This window comes from Pelophylax lessonae (assembly GCF_965119305.1).
Source record: "Pelophylax lessonae genome assembly, chromosome: 3".
In the NCBI taxonomy this organism is placed as follows: Eukaryota; Metazoa; Chordata; class Amphibia; order Anura; family Ranidae; genus Pelophylax; species Pelophylax lessonae.
Window position 1 is genome coordinate 671,587,872 of NC_138770.1, and position 19,358 is coordinate 671,607,229.

The 19,358-nt window shown below is 48.6% G+C and overlaps 1 protein-coding gene across 1 annotated transcript in view; it reads right to left on the reverse strand.

Moving 5' to 3' along the window:
* The window catches only part of SLC35B2 (solute carrier family 35 member B2), a 46,942-nt gene that overhangs the window by 27,123 nt on the left and 461 nt on the right, over positions 1-19,358 (reverse strand). The window lies entirely within an intron of this gene.

Genomic DNA, 19,358 nt, shown 5'->3' on the forward strand with positions numbered 1-19,358 from the left:
ACGGTTATTGTACGGAGGAGGCGAATGGGATCCCGACGCCCACAGCACTCACCGCCAATAATTTAGGAGGGGGAGGGGGGGGGCGCGGCAACTTGAACAAATGGAGGGTCCGCTTCAAACTTTAGTCAGTGACTTTGCTTAGGATGAGATGATGTCATCAGTCTGCTGCAGGCAATATGAAGCATTTCCTCAGTCTCCCCTCCCCTAGTAATCAGGGAGGCTAAGATGTTATCAGTCTGCTGCAGGCAATATGAAGCATTTCCTCAGTCTTTCCTCCAATAGCAATCAGGGAGGCTGAGATGATGTCATCAGTCTGCTGCAGGCAATAGGAGGCATTGCCTCAGTCTCCCCTCCCCTAGTAATCAGGGAGGCTGGGATGATGTTATCAGTCTGCTGCAGGCAATATGAAGAAATTCCTCAGTCTTCCCTCCCCTAGCAATCAGGGAGGCTGAGATGAGGTCATCAGTTTGATGAAATGCTTTCTCCTGCCTGCAAACTGATGACCTCATCGCAGCCTCCCTGATTACTAAGGGAGGGGAGACTGAGGATATGCTTCCTTCCTGCCTGACATCTCAGCCTCCCTGATTACTAGGGAGGGGAGACTGAGGATATGCTTCCTCCTGTCTGCAGCAGGCCGACGACATCTACACCTCCCTGATTACTGTGGTAGGGGAGACTATGGAAATGCTTCCTATTGCCTGCAGCAGACTAATGACATCATCTCATCCTCCCTTATTACTGGGGGAGGGGAGACTAAAAAAATGCTTCCTCCTACCTGCAGCAGACTAATTACATTATCTCAGCCTCCTTGATTACTAGGGGGAACTAAAGAAATGCTTCCTCCTGCCTGCAACACAGTGATGACACAGTCACAGCCTCCCTGATTACTGAGGAAGGGGAGACTGAAGAAATGCTTTCCCCTGCCTGCAGCAGTCTCGCCTTCCCCATCAGGGAGGCTGCGACTGTGTTATCACTCTGTTGCAGGCAGGAGGAAGCATTTCTTCAGTCCCCCCCCCCCCCCTAGTAATCAAGGAGGCTGAGATAATGTAATTAGTCTGCTGCAGGTAGGAGGAAGCATTTCCTCAGTCTCCCCTACCCCAGTAATCAGGGAGGCGGAAATGATGTCATCGATCTGCTGCAGACAGGAGGAAGAATTTCCCCAGTCTCCCCTCCCCCAGTAATCAGGGAGGCTAGGATGTCATTAGTCTGCTGCAGGCAGGAGGAAGAATTTCCCCAGTCTCCCCTCCCCCAGTAATCAGGGAGGCTGGGATGTCATCAGTCTGCTGCAGGCAGGAGGAAGAATTTCCCCAGTCTCCCCTCCCCCAGTAATCAGGGAGGCTGGGATGTCATTAGTCTGCAGCAGGCAGGAGGAAGCATTTCCTCAGTCTCTCCTCCTCCAGTAATCAGACTGCAACATTGCATTGCAACTTTTCAGCAAGTTACAAGGTGAGAGGCCATAGTAGGCGTGGATCTGTGTCAGATATTTGTGAACACCGACCTATACACTACACAGACACCGGGATTTACAGGACTGTCATCTGTGAGCTGACCTCTCAGTCCAGGAAGTAGATGGTGACCCCGGATGATGGCTGAACAAAGGTGGCGCTGTCCTTCTGGAGAGAAGAGTAGAGGAAGGCAATCCTTCAGATCTGAAAGAGCCGAGCCGACCTTCAGCTGCTAAGGAACTACATTTCCCCTCCAGCCACTGGACAACAGGGCATGCAGGGACTTGTAGTTCCTGTATAGTCTCTGACAACCCCTCCGCCATGGATGGAAGATGCCGTGCCTAGGACAGCCCACTTTCCCTTGTCCAATCTTCCGACAACCTATCCTGACCCTGGAAACGTATATTATCCCTGCCACCCTATTTAGAGGGATACCTATAATAAATGGAGGGGTGGAGGGATGAATGAATAGGCGGAGGGATGAATAGATGGAGGGATGAATGAATAGGCGGAGGGATGAATAGATGGAGGGATGAATGAATGGGTGGAGGGATGAATGAGTAGGCGGAGGGATAAATAGATGGAGGGATAGGTGGATGAAGAGGTGGAAGGGTGAATAGATGAATGGATAGGTGGAGGAATGGATAGGTAGATAGAGGGAAGGATAGGTGGAAGGATGGGTGGAAGGATGGGTGGAAGGATGAATGGACAGATGGATGGACGAATGGACGGGGTAGAGGGACAGATTGACGAGTGGAAGGACGGGTGGAGGGACAGATGGATGAATCGATGGGTGAATGGATGGGTGGGTGGAGAGATAGGTGAAGGCATGGGTGGATAGGTGGAGGGATGAAGGATAGGTGGAGGGACGGATGAATGGATAGGTGGGGGGTGGATTGACAGGTGGATGGACAAAAGGATAGGTAGAGGAAATGGGTGGCTAGGTAGAGGAGATGGGTGAATAGTCAGAGGGATGGATGGATAGGTAGAGGGATGAATGGATGAATGGATGGGTGGAGGGATAGATGAGTGAATAGGTAGAAGGATGAATGGATAGATATTTTGAGGGTGGATGGACAGATGGATGAACAGATAGACAGGTAGAGGGATGGGTGGGTGGATAGGTAGAGGGATGGGTGGAAGGATGAATGGACAGATGGATAGGTCGAGGGAAGGATAGATAGAGGGATGAATGGATAGATAGATAGATGGAGGGACGGGTGGAAGGATTAATGGACAGATGAATGGATAGGTGGAGGGGCGGATCGATAGGTGGAGGGGCAGATGGATAGGTGGAGGGGCAGATGGATAGGCGGAGGGGCAGATGGATAGGTGTAAGGATGAATGGATGGATAGGTGGAGGGTGAATAGACAGATGGATGGACGGATGGATGGATAGACAGATTGATGGATGGATAGGTGGGGGGTGGGGGTTGGTGGATAGGTAGAGGGATGGATGGATTGATAAGTATAGGGATGGATAGGTGGGTGAGATAGGGGGGGATAAGTGGGGGGGATAGGCGGATAGGTGGGAGGGTGGAGGGACGGACAGATAGATAGGTCGAGGGATTGGTGGATAGCTGGAGGGATGGATGGATAGACGGATGGATGGAGGGATCGGTGGATGGATAGGTGGAGGGATGGATGCATGGGTGGAGGGATGGATGCATGGAGGGATGGACGGATAGGTCGATGTATGGGTGGAGGGATGGATGGGTAGGTGGATGGAGAGATGGACAGGGGGAGGGATGGAGGGATAGGTCGATGGATGGGTAGGTGGATGGAGAGATGGACGGGGGAGGGATGGAGGGATAGGTCGATGGATGGACGGGTGGAGGGATGGACGGGTGGAGGGATGGATGGATGGACGGGTGGAGGGATGGATGCATGGGTGGAGGGATGGATGCGTGGAGGGATGGACGGATAGGTCGATGTATGGGTGGAGGGATGGATGGGTAGGTGGATGGAGAGATGGACAGGGGGAGGGATGGAGGGATAGGTCGATGGATGGGTGGATGGATGGATGGGTGGAGGGATGGACGGGTGAAGGGATGGACGGGTGGAGGGAGGGACAGATAAGTGCAGGGATGGATGGGTGGAGGGATGGACGGGGGAGGGATGGACAGATAGGTGCAGGGATGGATGGATGGGTGGATGGATGGACGGATAGGTGGATGGAGGGATGGACAGGTAAAGGGAGGGATGGTTGGGTGAAGTGACGGATAGGTGGAGGGATGGATGGATGGATAGGTGGATGGATGGACGGGGGAAGGGATGGATGGATGGACGGGGGAAGGGATGGATGGATAGGTGGATGGATGGACGGGGGAAGGGATGGATGGATGGATGGACGGGGGAAGGGATGGATGGATGGATGGGTGAAAGGATGGATGGATAGGTGGATGGCTGGACTCCCCAGCAGTGTGGGGGTTAAAGCTGGGTGCCCATCAGGCTATGTTGGCGTACCTCCTCCGGGTGTCAGGTGACAATGGGCGCTCTGTGGCAGGACAGGGGGAAGTGTGGGGAATGAATGAGGAATTGAGAGGCGGCTCTCCGCCCAGAGATCATTCCTGGGGGGATCACAGACGTGTCACCAGCTAACAATCACTCACTTGTAGCGGACGGCGGCAGTGATGAGCAATCACCGCCCTGCACACAGACCACAGCCAGGGACTCTCCAGGCCAGTCCAGGGGGGCCGCAGGCAGGCCGGGGATTCCAGGCCAAATCAATTCTATTATCAGGAAACTTCATTCTGCAAATTCCTAACTGACCCCCCCTCCCCCCTCCTCCTGGGTGGAGAACATTGAACCTTGTCTCATTTAAAAACCTAACTGAAATGAGCACCGTCTGTACTGCACACAACCTCCAGTCAGATTCATTGCCCTGCTGTCATTGGTTGATGGAGAAGGTTTCTCCTAAGATATCAGACAACATGAGGATGGCCTGGACTCACTGGAGGGGCAAACTGCCCACCCTGGGGCCACACAAGGGGGCCGAGCCTCCGTCTGCCACAAAAGTCAGTGCAGCTTAACAAAATGATGTTGAAAAAAAAAAAGTGTCAGCTCTTTAGGCAAGGTGATGCAGATAAAGAGTAATCTGCACATGGTGTCATCAGATAGATGGACAGTGTCCGGGCACAGTGACAACACTGAGATGTGACACTATGGGGGAGATTTACCGTGATGTACAGAACCGAGGCCCGAGCAACCAATCAACTGTCACCGATCCCATAGATCCCAGGTGATCAACAGCAATACCCAATTTGTCCTAATGGGTGCCGATACCAGACAAATAATTATTACCCCCCCCCCCACCCCCAAATCAATCAACAGCCACATAGGAGGCAGTGGGAAAATGTAAGAGCGTAAAAATTCCATCCAAGAGAAAATACGCAGGATAACACTGATATAGAGGAGGAGCACACGGAGGATGACACTGCTATAGAGGAGGAGCACACGGAGGATGACACCGCTATAGAGGAGGAGCACACGGAGGATGACACCGCTATAGAGGAGGAGCACACGGAGGATGACACCGATATAGAGGAGGAGCACACGGAGGATGACACCGCTATAGAGGAGGAGCACAAGGAGGATGACACCGATATAGAGGAGGAGCACAAGGAGGATGACACCGATATAGAGGAGGAGCACACGGAGGATGACACCGCTATAGAGGAGGAGCACACGGAGGATGACACCGCTATAGAGGAGGAGCACACGGAGGATGACACCGCTATAGAGGAGGAGCACAAGGAGGATGACACCGCTATAGAGGAGGAGCACACGGAGGATGACACCGATATAGAGGAGAAGCACACGGAGGATGACACCGATATAGAGGAGGAGCACAAGGAGGATGACACCGATACATAGAGGGTGACACCGATACAGAGGAGGAGCATACGGGGGGTGACACCAATATAGAGGAAAATGCGGAGGATGACACCGATAGAGGGGAGAATGAGGAGGGTGACACCGATATAGAGGAGAATGCGGAGGGTGACACCGATAGAGCGGAGAATGCAGAGGGTGACACCGATAGAGGGGAGAATGCAGAGGGTGACACCGATAGAGGGGAGAATGCAGAGGGTGACACCGATAGAGGGGAGAATGCAGAGGGTGACACCGATAGAGGGGAGAATGCAGAGGGTGACACCGATAGAGAGGAGAATGAGGAGGGTAACACCGATAGAGAGGAGAATGAGGAGGGTAACACCGATAGAGAGGAGAATGAGGAGGGTGACACCGATATAGAGGAGAATGCGGAGGGTGACACCAATATAGAGGAGAATGCGGAGGGTGACACCGATAGAGAGGAGAATGAGGAGGGTGACACCGATAGAGAGGAAAATGAGGAGGGTGACACCGATAGAGAGGAGAATGAGGAGGGTGACACTGATATAGAGGAAAGAATACGGAGGATGACAACGATATAGAGGAGGAGCATACGGAGGGTGACACCAATAGAGGGGAGAATGTGGAGGGTGACACCGATATAGAGGAGAATGAGGAGAGTGACACCGATATAGAAGGAGGGTGACACCGATATAGAAGGAGAATGAGGAGGGTGACACCGATATAGAAGGAAAATGAGGAGGGTGACACCGATATAGAGGAGAATGAGGAGGGTGACACCGATATAGAAGGAGAATGAGGAGGGTGACACCGATATAGAAGGAGAATGAGGAGGGTGACACCGATATAGAAGGAGAATGAGGAGGGTGACACCGATATAGAGGAGAATGAGGAGGGTGACACTGATATAGAGGAGAAAACGGAGGGTGATACCGATATAGAGGAGAAAACGGAGGGTGACACCGATATAGGAGAGAAAATTCTATTTTTTTTTTACTTACCGTAAAATCCATTTATTTCGTTCGTCGACGGGCACATCGCTCCATAAATCATAACTACTGGGTTATATTGCCTCCTCCAGGAGTAGGACTAGGCAGAACAAAAACGCCTGGCTACGCCCATGGGTCATCCTCAGCTTGGTATATAACCCCCCTCTCTGCTCAGTAATCAGTTTAGTAGCAAGCAGTATTAGAAGTATCAGAACTCCATAGAGGGGTGGGTGCTGTGTCCGTCAAACTCAGAGAAATGGATTTTACGGTGAGTACAAAAATAACATTCTCTCTTTCGTTCATCGATGGACCCAGCGCTCCATAAATCATAACTACTGGGATGTTCTAAAGCAAAATGAGGGGTGGGGAAAATAACCCAAGGCTAAACATAAGAGCTCTTAACCAGGTCACAGGAGCCTCGTATGAAAATTAAAAAAAAGTTAAAAACACCCCTCAAGAGGGAACAGCCCCTCTTAAACAGCAGTCTGCAAAACTTTGTGGCCGAAAGAAGCATCTGCAGATGCCAAAGTACCTTATAGAATTTTGTGAAGGTATGCACCGACGGCCAAGTGGCCACCTTGAAAACTTGCGATATTGAAGCCTGATGACGGAAGGTCCAAGAAGCACTCGGCGCCTGAGTAGAATGCGCCGTGACAGGGAAAGGTGGAACTTGACCTTTAATGGAATATGCCTGAGTCACCGTCTGTCTGATCCATCTGGAGATGGTAGCCTGAAGAAGCGGCCAGCCCTTTTCTTGGTGCGTCCGTAAATACAAAAAGCGAGTCTGACCTCCGAAAGGACTCAGTAGCTGCCAGATACACCCGAATCACACAAACCACATCCAAGGTATGCAAAGCAAATTCCTTAGGATGAGACGGCTTGGGAAACAAGGAAGGTAACACAATGTCCTCATTCAAATGGAAGTCAGAGACAACTTTGGGCAGGAATGATGGGTAGGGATGAAGAACCACTTTATCCCTATGGACCACTAAATAGGGACTGCGACAGGATAATGCCGCCAATTCTAATACCCTGCAGGCTGAGGTAATAGCCACCAAGAATGCCGCCTTCTGGGATAATGTAGGCAAGGGAATCTCCCGAATATTCTCAAATGGAGGTCTCTGGAGAACCGAAAGTACGAAACTTAAATCCCATGTCGGTAAAAGAGACCGTACAGGTGGAGCCCTAAGTCGAACCCCCTGAATGAAGGAACAAACTAAAGAGTGCGTGGCTAGGGGTTGCTGAAAGAAGATTGCCAGTGCAGACACCTGACCCTTGATGGTACTCAAGGCCAACTTCTTATCAACACCCTGTTGAAGAAAGGTTAAGATATTGGAGCCACAAAAAAGGATCGAGGATGAGCGCCAATCGATTCACATCAAGAAATGTACGCTTTCCATGTACAATGATATAACTTGCTGGAAGACAACTTCCTCACCTTCACCATAGTAGGGATCACTGATCCAGACAGACTTCTATCCCTCAGTACCTGGCTTTCAATAGCTAAGCCATTAAAACCAGTGACTATAAAGAAGGATGGTAGATCAGCCCTTGGAACAACTGGTCTGCTCTGAGAGGAATCCCACAAGGTGCGTTTATGGCCACCAGACTGATTGGAAGATCCTTGCCCTTGATTCCTCGCAGGAATTGCAGAAGAAGCCTCAGTTGAAGATGATACTGGCCTTACTGTGGTCATTGTATGCCTACGGAGTCTGCCAGAGGAACCCGTGATCTCGCCACAAACCTCGGTATCCTCCTATGGAGCCGAACCTGCTAAAGGAGCTGCATGTAGGACAGTGCAAAACGGAACTGTCTTGAAGGTGGATACCACCAGACTCAGAACCTGTATGCAAAATGGGAGCGAGAACGATCTGTGTGACAGCAGCCGGTGAATCACGGCCAGCGCAGTCAGTGCAAAACTGCTAGAAAAAAAGCTAGACAGTGGATTGGAGTGGACTCAGTGGACTGGACAGACCCTACTACTACACTTCAATACTCCCAATTAAGTAGAACAATATTATAGTGCAGAAAGCATAACATTTCAGCATGTTCTCCAGTTAAACGGCTTCTTTTGTTTTCATAAATTGCTGCCACTTCACTAAAAACACGCTCACTTGGTACTGAGGAAGGAGGAGCAGAAAGTTATCTTCTATCATGAGAAGCAAGTCTTTTGTAGCGTGCCTCATTTTCTTTCCACCACTGTAGAGGATCACTTCTTCTGTCAATTACTGGTTCCTTCAAATAGAGATAAAGTTCATCATCCAGGCTCGTTATTGCAGATTCTGAAGAATCCTCCGAATGAGGCCCCAATAAAACGCTGAACATGGCATCTATTTGACCACGATGAATTTTCTCTTCTGTCCGTTGCCTTTTTTGACATATTTCTCTTGCATCCTGCTCTTCCACATCAGAAACCTTCTCTTCTTGACTTTTCTTTTCGTCAGGAACCTCCTGCACCTTCTGTTGAATATCTTCTGACAGCCATTGTTTTGCCTTGGCCAATACATCATCAGAAGAAGAGAAAAGGATGGTTCTTGTATCGAGGATCCAAAAGACATGCAAGCACAGCATTTTTATTCTCCTCATACTTCTCAAACCGTTTGGCGAGTCTGTCCCTCATGGCCTGCCTACATGTTTTAATGCCACGTGTGTTGGGTCCTTCATTCTGTTGAAGAAGCATCTTCAGTACTCTCACACATGGGATGACTGAGGACACAGATGAGTCGTAATGAACTCACCTCTAGTGTCACTTCCTCAATGGGTAGGAGGGTTTCAATGATGCTGGCTACTATGTCCCACTGATCAGCAGTGGGACAAGAATGTCCTCCAAGTCCGTATTCATATATATATAGTGAGAGCTCGCTTCTGCTCCGGCATCCTCTGTAGCATGTGTAGTGTTGAGTTTCCATCATGGTGGAACAGCCTGTATCAAGTTGTTTTTAGGTAGGCCAAGGTCTTCCTGAATGCACCTCAGTCGCTGCTTGGCAAGGATAGAATGGTAGAAATGGCCTGCGCACTTCTTTATCATGCTAATAATATCAAGCAAAGCTTTCTGGTTTGACAGACCATCATTTACCCCTGGTTGGAGGGTGTGTGCCATGCAACTGAGGTCTGACACTTCAGCAAGTCTCATACCTTTAACCATGTTCGCTCCTCTGTCTCGCAGCACAAGCATCACTCAGTCTTTGTTGATTCCCCATTCTTCTAGCATGCCTAGAAACATTTCTCTAATGTACTCCCCAGTGTGGGATCCTTGCATGACTTTTGTATTCAACACCAAATGCCTTCTTGTCCATCCGCTGTTAATGAAGTGGCATGTAAGACTCATTAGTGATTCGGTTTGTCCTGACCAGCAGTCAGTCGTGAATGAGAGTGAGTTGCCAGCATTCTCTGGTTGCAGCATAGTCTTTACTTTGTCAATGACTTTTTGGTGAATCTTTTCCAGCATTTCAGATCGATAAAATTTGTCCCTCTTCAGTGTGTACCTTGGCTCAACTACGGACATCAACCGCTTAAATCCAGAGTCAGACACTATTGTAAATGGCTGGTTATCAGTGACAATCATCTCTGTGATTACTCTGTCCAGCAGTTGGGATCTTCCATCCGATTTTAGCCACCTGTTTTTTTTTTACTGAAACATCTGTTATTGTTGCCTGGGATAGGGATGACTCACCTTGTGATTAATTTAGTTTTTTCTTTCCCGCATTACACAATTCAACACAAACTCTTAGATGGGCCCAAAGATTAGATTGATCCCGTGCTTACATTGTTTTTGCAAGTGTTGCACTGTGCTGCTGATTTTCCTGGAGATGGAGAAGAGAAATACTCCCAGACCACACTTTTAATTTTTCTATCTCCATTGAATCTTGAAAGACACTTTGGTGGGTGGCTGGCTGGCACCCTCGGGTGGCTGGCACCCTCTGGTGGATGGCTGGCACCCTCTGGTGGATGGCTGGCACCCTCTGGTGGATGGCTGGCACCCTGTTCAGTGGGTGGCTGGCTATCTGGTACAGTCAGGCAGGGCCTGTGGCTGGCTGGTACAGGCCTGTGGGTGTGTGCAGGTGGGTGGCCGTGGCACCGGGCAGTTGTGGGTGGGTGGCCGTGGTGCCTGTGTTACACACTGTGCTCTCTGACTGGTCACTACTGTATGATTGAGAAGAAATTGGAATCACTCACTGTCCCCACTGTGCAGAGACTCCAGTGGCCGCGGCGGCTGTAAAACACACTGTGTGCACTGTGAGACTCCAAAACGAGGGAGGCGGCATTAAAAAGGCCGCGGAAGCTGTCCCAGACTCCCAGTGCATGGATCGCAACATACACGATGACGTCATGGCAATATCGGTAACTGCCGGGGCCAATTCCGATATATATCGGGGAAAGTACACATCGGCCCCCACAGAGAAGAATATGGAGAATGACACCGATATAGAGACGAATATGCAAGATGACACTATATCAGTGTGATTCTCCTCATTATCCTCTATATCAGGGTCATCCTCCTTATTCTTCTCTATGTCGGTGTCATCCTCCATATTCCCCTTTACATCAGTGTCATCACCCTCATTATCCTCTATATCAAAAGGGGAATACGGATGATGACAGTGATATGGAGGAGAATGAGTCTATTGAAGTGCTGTGCTACCACACACTTATTATGCAAACAAATGAAGCATCAGATATACAAATAAACCGTCATAAATCAACTTCCCCATCATAAATCATTATATGAAACTACACTCACTGTTACCTTATTTGTGCATTAAAATATAGATAGATACGGGAGATAGTGGATAATACAGGGGATGACACAGATACAGTATACAAAGCGGGGGGGGGGGGGTGACACTGATATATAGTGTGTGGGGGGGGCATGGTATATATACATATATAGAGGGTAAGGCTGATAAGGACAGTGACACTGATAAATGGTGGGGTATTTCAGTGACACTTCCTACTGATATGTACGTGTGTGACACTGATAAATGTGGAAGGAAAAAGATATACCAAAGTCAAATCCAAATACTATATATATATATATGTATGTATTATGACATGGATGTATCTGATTTCTATTATCAGTGATCAGAGCTGAAGCCGGAGTTCTCCCACAACTTATGTTCTTCTGCCCCATACTGGCTCTATACCCGCCGGAGACTGTACAGTAAAGTAGGGACTGGCTACAGAGGGATTAGCGCTGGGATTAGGTCTAGGGTTGGTGTTAGAGCTCATTTACACTTGCTTCGACTTCAACACACATTAAAGCGCCTACTGCTTCAACATGCTTTTTTGGTGCTTCAATGAGGCTTCGGTGGTGCTTCAATGAGGCTTCGGTGGTGCTTCAATGAAGCTTCGGTGGTGCTTCAATGAAGCTTCGGTGGTGCTTCAATGAAGCTTCGGTGGTGCTTCAATGAGGCTTCAATGAGGCTTCGGTGATGCTTCAATGAGGCTTCGGTGGTGCTTCAATGAGGCTTCGGTGGTGCTTCAATGAGGCTTCGGTGGTGCTTCAATGAGGCTTCGGTGGTGCTTCAATGAGGCTTCGGTGGTGCTTCAATGAGGCTTCGGTGGTGCTTCAATGAGGCTTCGGTGGTGCTTCAATGAGGCTTCGGTGGTGCTTCAATGAAGCTTCGGTGGTGCTTCAATGAAGCTTCGGTGGTGCTTCAATGAAGCTTCGGTGGTGCTTCAATGAAGCTTCGGTGGAGCTTCAAGGAGGCTTCTGTGCTGCTTCAATGAGGCTTCGGTGGTGCTTCAATGAGGCTTCGGTGGTGCTTCAATGAGGCTTCGGTGGTGCTTTTTTTAAGCTTTAAAGTGTTCCTAAACCCAGGAGCCTGCATTCACTATTTCTGCTCTCCCACAGAACATGGAAATGCAATTATTTTAGTAAATAAAAATGCTAAATACCTTACTTATCAGCAGTATATAGCAGTCTTGTGAATTCTTTCCGTTCCTGGTTAAAGCTTGTAGGAAGAGTTTTCATATTGCACTGAGCTGTCCTATGAGGCTGCAGGACCCCTGACCCTCTGTCTGGACAGTGCTGATTGGCCCAGTGCTGATCACATTGCTCTCTAGCAATACACACTAAACTGAGCATGTGCAGAGTGACTCCAGAAACTCTGTCTTATCCTGACATGTTCTGGAGTCAGTGGAAGAAGGGGAGGATCAGAGAAGACAGGATCAAACAGCCTTTTTTAAACACAATGTGGAGGATTAACCCCTTAGGTTCCACAGTGAGTATAACAAGCATGCTTTATTGCATATACAGACTGATTTTATTGTTGTGGGTTTAGTAACACTTTAATGAAGTTTGGCAGATGCCTTGTGTGTGTTGATATCTCATACCTGCAGAACCTCCAATTGAAAGAGAAGCTAAAGTTGAATAAAAGCCTCTCAAAAGCTGCAGGTGCTGTTAGCGGGCGTTGTCATAGACTTCTACGGAGGCTTTGGAGGCGCTTTGAAGCACCAAGAAAGTGGCACAGGGTGTAACTTCTGAAGCGAAGCAAACACAGCGTGTGACCAGGACTGTAAGATGACCATTTTATTTGGGGACAGGAGCTTTGACTTGCTTTCAGAGAGGTTTACAAAAGTTATGTTTTGAAGCAAGTGTAAACAAGCACTTAGGGGTTAGGTCCGGGGATAGGTCCATGATTAGGACCCGGGTTGAGTCCGGGATAAGGACCCGGGTTGAGTCCGGGATAGGGACCCGGGTTGAGTCCGGGATAGGGACCCGGGTTGAGTCCGGGATAGGGACCCGGGTTGAGTCCGGGGTATATGGACCCGGGTTGAGTCCGGGATATGGACCCGGGTTGAGTCCGGGATATGGACCCGGGTTGAGTTCGGGATATGGACCCGGGTTGAGTTCGGGATATGGACCCGGGTTGAGTTCGGGATATGGACCCGGGTTGAGTTCGGGATTAGGACCCGGGTTGAGTCCGGGATTAGGACCCGGGTTGAGTCCGGGATTAGGACCCGGGTTGAGTCCGGGATTAGGACCCGGGTTGAGTCCGGGATTAGGACCCGGGTTGAGTCCGAGATTAGGACCCGGGTTGAGTCCGGGATAAGGACCCGGGTTGAGTCCGGGATAAGGACCCGGGTTGAGTCCGGGATAAGGACCCGGGTTGAGTCCGGGATATGGACCGGTTGAGTCCGGGATAAGGACCCGGGTTGAGTCCGGGATAAGGACCCGGGTTGAGTCCGGGATTAGGACCCGGGGTTGAGTCCGGGATTAGGACCCGGGGTTGAGTCCGGGATTAGGACCCGGGGTTGAGTCCGGGATTAGGACCCGGGGTTGAGTCCGGGATTAGGACCCGGGGTTGAGTCCGGGATTAGGACCCGGGGTTGAGTCCGGGATTAGGACCCGGGGTTGAGTCCGGGATTAGGACCCGGGGTTGAGTCCGGGATTAGGACCCGGGGTTGAGTCCGGGATTAGGACCCGGGGTTGAGTCCGGGATTAGGACCCGGGGGTTGAGTCCGGGATTAGGACCCGGGGGTTGAGTCCGGGATTAGGACCCGGGGGTTGAGTCCGGGATTAGGACCCGGGGGTTGAGTCCGGGATTAGGACCCGGGGGTTGAGTCCGGGATTAGGACCCGGGGGTTGAGTCCGGGATTAGGACCCGGGGTTGAGTCCGGGATTAGGACCCGGGGTTGAGTCCGGGATTAGGACCCGGGGTTGAGTCCGGGATTAGGACCCGGGGTTGAGTCCGGGATAAGGACCGGGGGTTGAGTCCGGGATAAGGACCGGGGTTGAGTCCGGGATTAGGACCCGGGGTTGAGTCCGGGATTAGGACCCGGGTTGGTGTTTTTTCTAAATGTTAGTGACAAAAAGTAAAAAAAAAAAAAAAGTGGGTGGGTATAGTTTCAATATAGGACAGGCACAAATAGAGTAGAGTAGGGACTGGCCAGTGGCGGTATTGTGTTTGGTATTGGGTTTACAAAAAGGGAATTTTTTTTTTTTTTTCGGGGGTGGGGAGGGGTTTCCTAACAGAGTAGAGCAGGGACTGACCAGGGAGGGATTACTTTGATGCAGCTGGCGTTGGGATTACAATCCATGTGAACCAAAAATCCCTGTTTTTATACAAAGTTTTCTAGAAATGTGTTGGAGTGTAGAGCCGCGTGTGATGGGTTCATTCCACATTTTTACAGATAAATAGAGGGGACACACACAACACTGATATATTAGGGAGGGAGACACTGATATATGGGGGTACAAATTCTGTATAACCCTCTGCACAGTGCTATATACCTTTTCCAGCAAGCTATGCAATAAAAAAAAAAACAGGGATTTTTAGTTCACACATATTGCTATACATGGTTAAACTGGCCAACTGCGTCAAAGTAATCCCTCCTATGGCCAGTCCTACTCTGCTCTGCCACTACTACGGTGGACACCATGCCGACCTGGGGCGTAAAGACTTTTCACCACTGATATATGGGGGGGGGGCCTGATATATGGCAAGAGGGAGGGGGTTGACACAAGAGCTGCACGATTAATCGTATGAAAATCGCGATCTCGATTCACCCCTCCTGACGATCTAACCCTGAAATATGCTCGATTCTTTGCATAGCTGCATAGCAGAGAGAACAGCTGTGGGAAAAAAAAAGCCTCCCAAACAACTATCAGCAAAGTCTCCCAGTAACTATAAACAAAAATAATTACATTGTATCTTTTCCCTTCCTCTGCCAGGGAGAAAGGAAGTTTAACCTCTTAAAGACTGGATCTTTTTCTGACATTTGTTGCTTGCAAGTTAAAATCAGTTTTTTTTGCTAGAAAAGTACTTAGAACCCCCAAACATTTTATATATTTTTTTTAGCAGAGACCCTACAGAATAAAATGGCGATTGTTGTAATATTTTATGTCACACTGTATTTGCGCAGCAGTCTTTCAAACGCAATTAATAGACTTTAATGAATAAAAAAAAAAAACGTAACAGTAAAGTTATCCCAATTTTTTTTTTGTTACACAGAGAATCGTGATCTTTATTCAAAGCTAAAAAATCGTGATTCTCATTTTGGCCAGAATCGTGCAGCTCTAGTTGACACTGATATAAGGGTGGGGTGTATGGTAGGGGGGTGAAACATACACTACATTACCAAAAGTATTGGGACGCCGACTTAACACACCCATAACTTTTAATGGCATCCCAGTCTTAGTCCGTAGGGTTCAATATTGAGTTGGGGCACCCTTCGCAGCTATAACAGCTTCAACTCTTCTGGGAAGGCTGTCCACAAGGTTTAGGAGTGTGTCTATGGGAATGTTTGACCATTCTTCCAGAAGCAGATTTGTGAGGTCAGGGACTGATGTTGGACAAGAAGGCCTGGCTCGCAGTCTGTGCTCTAATTCTCCCCAAAGGTGTTCTATCGGGTTGATGTCAGGACTCTGCATAGTTACATAGTTAGTGAAAAAAAGACACCAGTCCAACCTACGATGTGTGTGTTTGCTGTTAGCCGTACATTGTATACCCCTGTATGTTGTACATTGTATACCCCTGTATGTTGTACATTGTATACCCCTCTATGTTGTACATTGTACACCCCTCTATGTTGTACATTGTATACCCCTGTATGTTGTACATTGTATACCCCTGTATGTTGTCCATTGTATACCCCTGTATGTTGTGGTCTTTAAGGTGCCCATCTAAAGGTTTTTTGAAACTGTTGATGCTCCCTGCTGATACTACTGCTTGTGGAAGAGAATTCCACATCTTTACCGCTCTTACAGTAAAGAACCCCTTACGCAGTTGAAGGTTAAACCGCCTTTCCTCTAGTTTTAGTGAGTGGCCACGTGTCTTATTGTATTCCCTTTCTCTGAATAGTTTGTTCCTTATGCTCGGGTCGCCAGTAAAGTATTTGTACATTGATATCATATCCCCCCTCAATCGTCTTTTCTCTAGAGAGAAAAGGTTCAGTGCTTGTAGTCTTTCCTCATAGCTGATGTCCTCCATTCCACTAATTATTTTTGTTTCTCTTCTCTGGACTTTCTCCAGTTCCAGCACATCCTTCCTGAGGACCGGTGCCCAGAACTGGACAGCATACTCCAGATGTGGCCGGACCAGAGTCTTGTAGAGTGGGAGAATAATCTCTTTATTTCTGGAGTGAATCCCCTTTTTTATACATCCCAGTATTCTGTTGGCTTTGCTTGCGGCGGCTTGGCATTGCATGCCACTGCCAAGCCTGTTGTCTACCAGTACCCCCGGGTCCTTTTCCATCCTAGACTCACCCAGAGGATCACCGCCTAGTTGCGTGCGTATTTCTAATGCCCAAGTGCATTACTTTACATTTTTTTAACATTAAACCTCATCTGCCATGTAGTTGCCCACCCCATTATTTTGTTCAGGTCTGCTTGCAAGGTTTCCACATCCTGCATAGAAGATATTGGCATGCCTAGTTTAGTATCATCCGCAAATACCGAGATTGTGCTAGATATTCCCTCCTCTAGATCATTTATGAATAAATTAAACAGGATTGGTCCCAGGACAGAACCCTGGGGGACCCCACTTTCTACACCCGCCCAATCCGAGTACTCCCCATTAACCACTTGCCGACCGCCGCACGACTATTTACTGCAGCGGTCAGCCCCTCACAGGCAAAGTGACGTAGGACTACATCACTAGCCTGAGAGGCTCTAGGGAGTGAGTGCGCGCCGCTGGAGGCGCGCTCCCGCTTGCTCACGGACCCCCCCCCCCCCCCGCGCGTGTGACCTGCGGACCCGATGTCCGTCGGGCACTCGCGATTGTCCGTTACAGCGGGAGAAAGGCAGGCGGCTAATGTAAATAAAGCCGCCTGTCATTCTCCCCTGTATAAGAATGGAGATCACACGGTTCTGCTATGTAGGACCGTTTATCTCTGTTCTTACACCTCAAGCCACAGCCAATCACAGTTAGAATCACGCCCCTAGGGACACACTTAATCCCTCCTTCTTTAATAAAGTTAACTCCTTCCCTGCCAGTGTCGTTTTTACAGTAACAGTGCATATGTATAGCACTGATTACTGTAGTAATGTCACTGGTAACCCCAAAAGTGTCAAAAATGTCAGTCAAGGGTCCGATCTGTCCACCGCAATGTCGCAGTCCCGCAAAGAGAAAAAAAAAATAAATAAAAAATCGCAGATCGCCGCCATTACTCGTAAAAAAAAAAAAACAAAAATGACAAAAATCTTTCCCTTAGTTAGTAAATGCGATAACTTTTGCGCAAACCAATCAAAATACGCTTTTTGCGATTTTTTTCACCAAACATAGGTAGCAGAAAACAAATTGGCCGAAAATGTTAAAAAATTTTGATTTTTACATTTTTTTTTTTTGGGAATTTCATATAAAAAAAATGTGAAAAATATTGTTATTTTTGCAAAATGGTCGCTCTTTTTTTGTTTATAGCGCATGATCAAAAAAAAAAAAAAAAAAAAAAAAAAAAAAAAAAAAAAAAAAAAATCGCACAGGTGATCAAATACCACCAAAAGAAAGCTCTGTTTGTGGGAATGAAAGGACGTCAAATTTGTTTAGGTACAGCGTTGCACGACCGCGCAATTGTCCGTTAAAGTCACGCAGTGCCGAATCGCAAAATAGGCCCTGGTCAGGAAGGGGGTAAAATCTTCCGGGGCTTAAGTGGTTAATCACCACCCTCTGGACTCTCCCCTGAAGCCAGTTCTCTATCCAGGTACTCACCTTATGATCCATACCTACCTTCCTTAGTTTGTACATTAAGCGTTTGTGGGGAACGGTGTCAAAGGCCTTTGCAAAGTCCAGATACACCACATCCACAGGCTTACCTTTATCTAGGTGGCTGCTCACTTCATCGTAGAAGGTTAATAGATTGGTTTGGCATGAACGATTTTTCATGAATCCATGCTGATTACTACTTATAATACCGTTTTCATTACTAAAGTCTTGTATGTGGTCCCTTAACATCCCCTCCAAAATCTTGCAGACTAATGATGTTAGGCTGACCGGCCTATAGTTACCCGGGATATATCTCGGCCCCTTCTTAAATATTGGTACCACGTTGGCTTTTTTCCAATCAGCTGGCACCATACCCGTCTGTAAACTATCCTTAAAGATCAAGAACAATGGTCTGGCAATCACCTGGCTGAGCACTCTGTGCAGGCCAATCAAGTTCCTCCTCCCCAAACTCACTCATCCATGTCTTTATGGACCTTGCTTTGTGCACTGGTACAGATCATTTGGTGTTGGGGGGATTATGGTGTGGGGTTGTTTTTCAGGGGTTGGGATTGGCCCCTTAGTTCCAGTGAAGGGAACTCTCATACCAAGACATTTTGGACAATTTCATGCTCCCAACTTTTGTGGGAGGAGTTTGGGGATGGCCCCTTCCTGTTCCAACATGACTGCACACCAGTGCACAAAGCAAGGTCCATAAAGACATGGATGAGCAAGTTTGGGGTGGAGGAACTTCACTGGCCTGCACAGAGTCCTGACTACAACCTGATAGAACACCTTTGGGATGAATTAGAGTGCAGACTGCGAGCCAGGCCTTCTCATCCAACATCAGCGCCTGACCTCACAAATGCGCTTCTGGAAGAATGGTCAAACATTCCCATAGACACACTCCTAAACCTTGTGGACAGCCTTCCCAGAAGAGTTGAAGCTGTTATAGCAGTAAAGGTTGGGCCAACTCAATATTGAACCCTACAGACTAAGACTGGGATTCCATTAAAGTTCATGTGTGTGTAAAGGCCGGCGTCCCAATACTTTTGGTAATATAGTGTATTTGGGGTGATACTGATATATGGGGGGAGACACATATATTTCGAGGGGGGGGGGGACAGGAGACACCGATATATTGGGGGGGGGGTGTTACACTGATATATTGGGGGGGGAGAGGAGACACCAATATATTGGGGGGGGGGGGTGTTACACTGATATATTGGGGGGGGGGGAGAAACCGATATATTGGGGGGGGTGTTACACTGATATATTGGGGGGGGGAGACACCGATATATTGGGGGGGGGGGAGACACCGATATATTGGGGGGGGGGGGAGACACCGATATATTGGGGGGGGGGAGACACCGATATATTGGGGGGGGGGGGAGACACCGATATATTGGGGGGGGGAGACACCG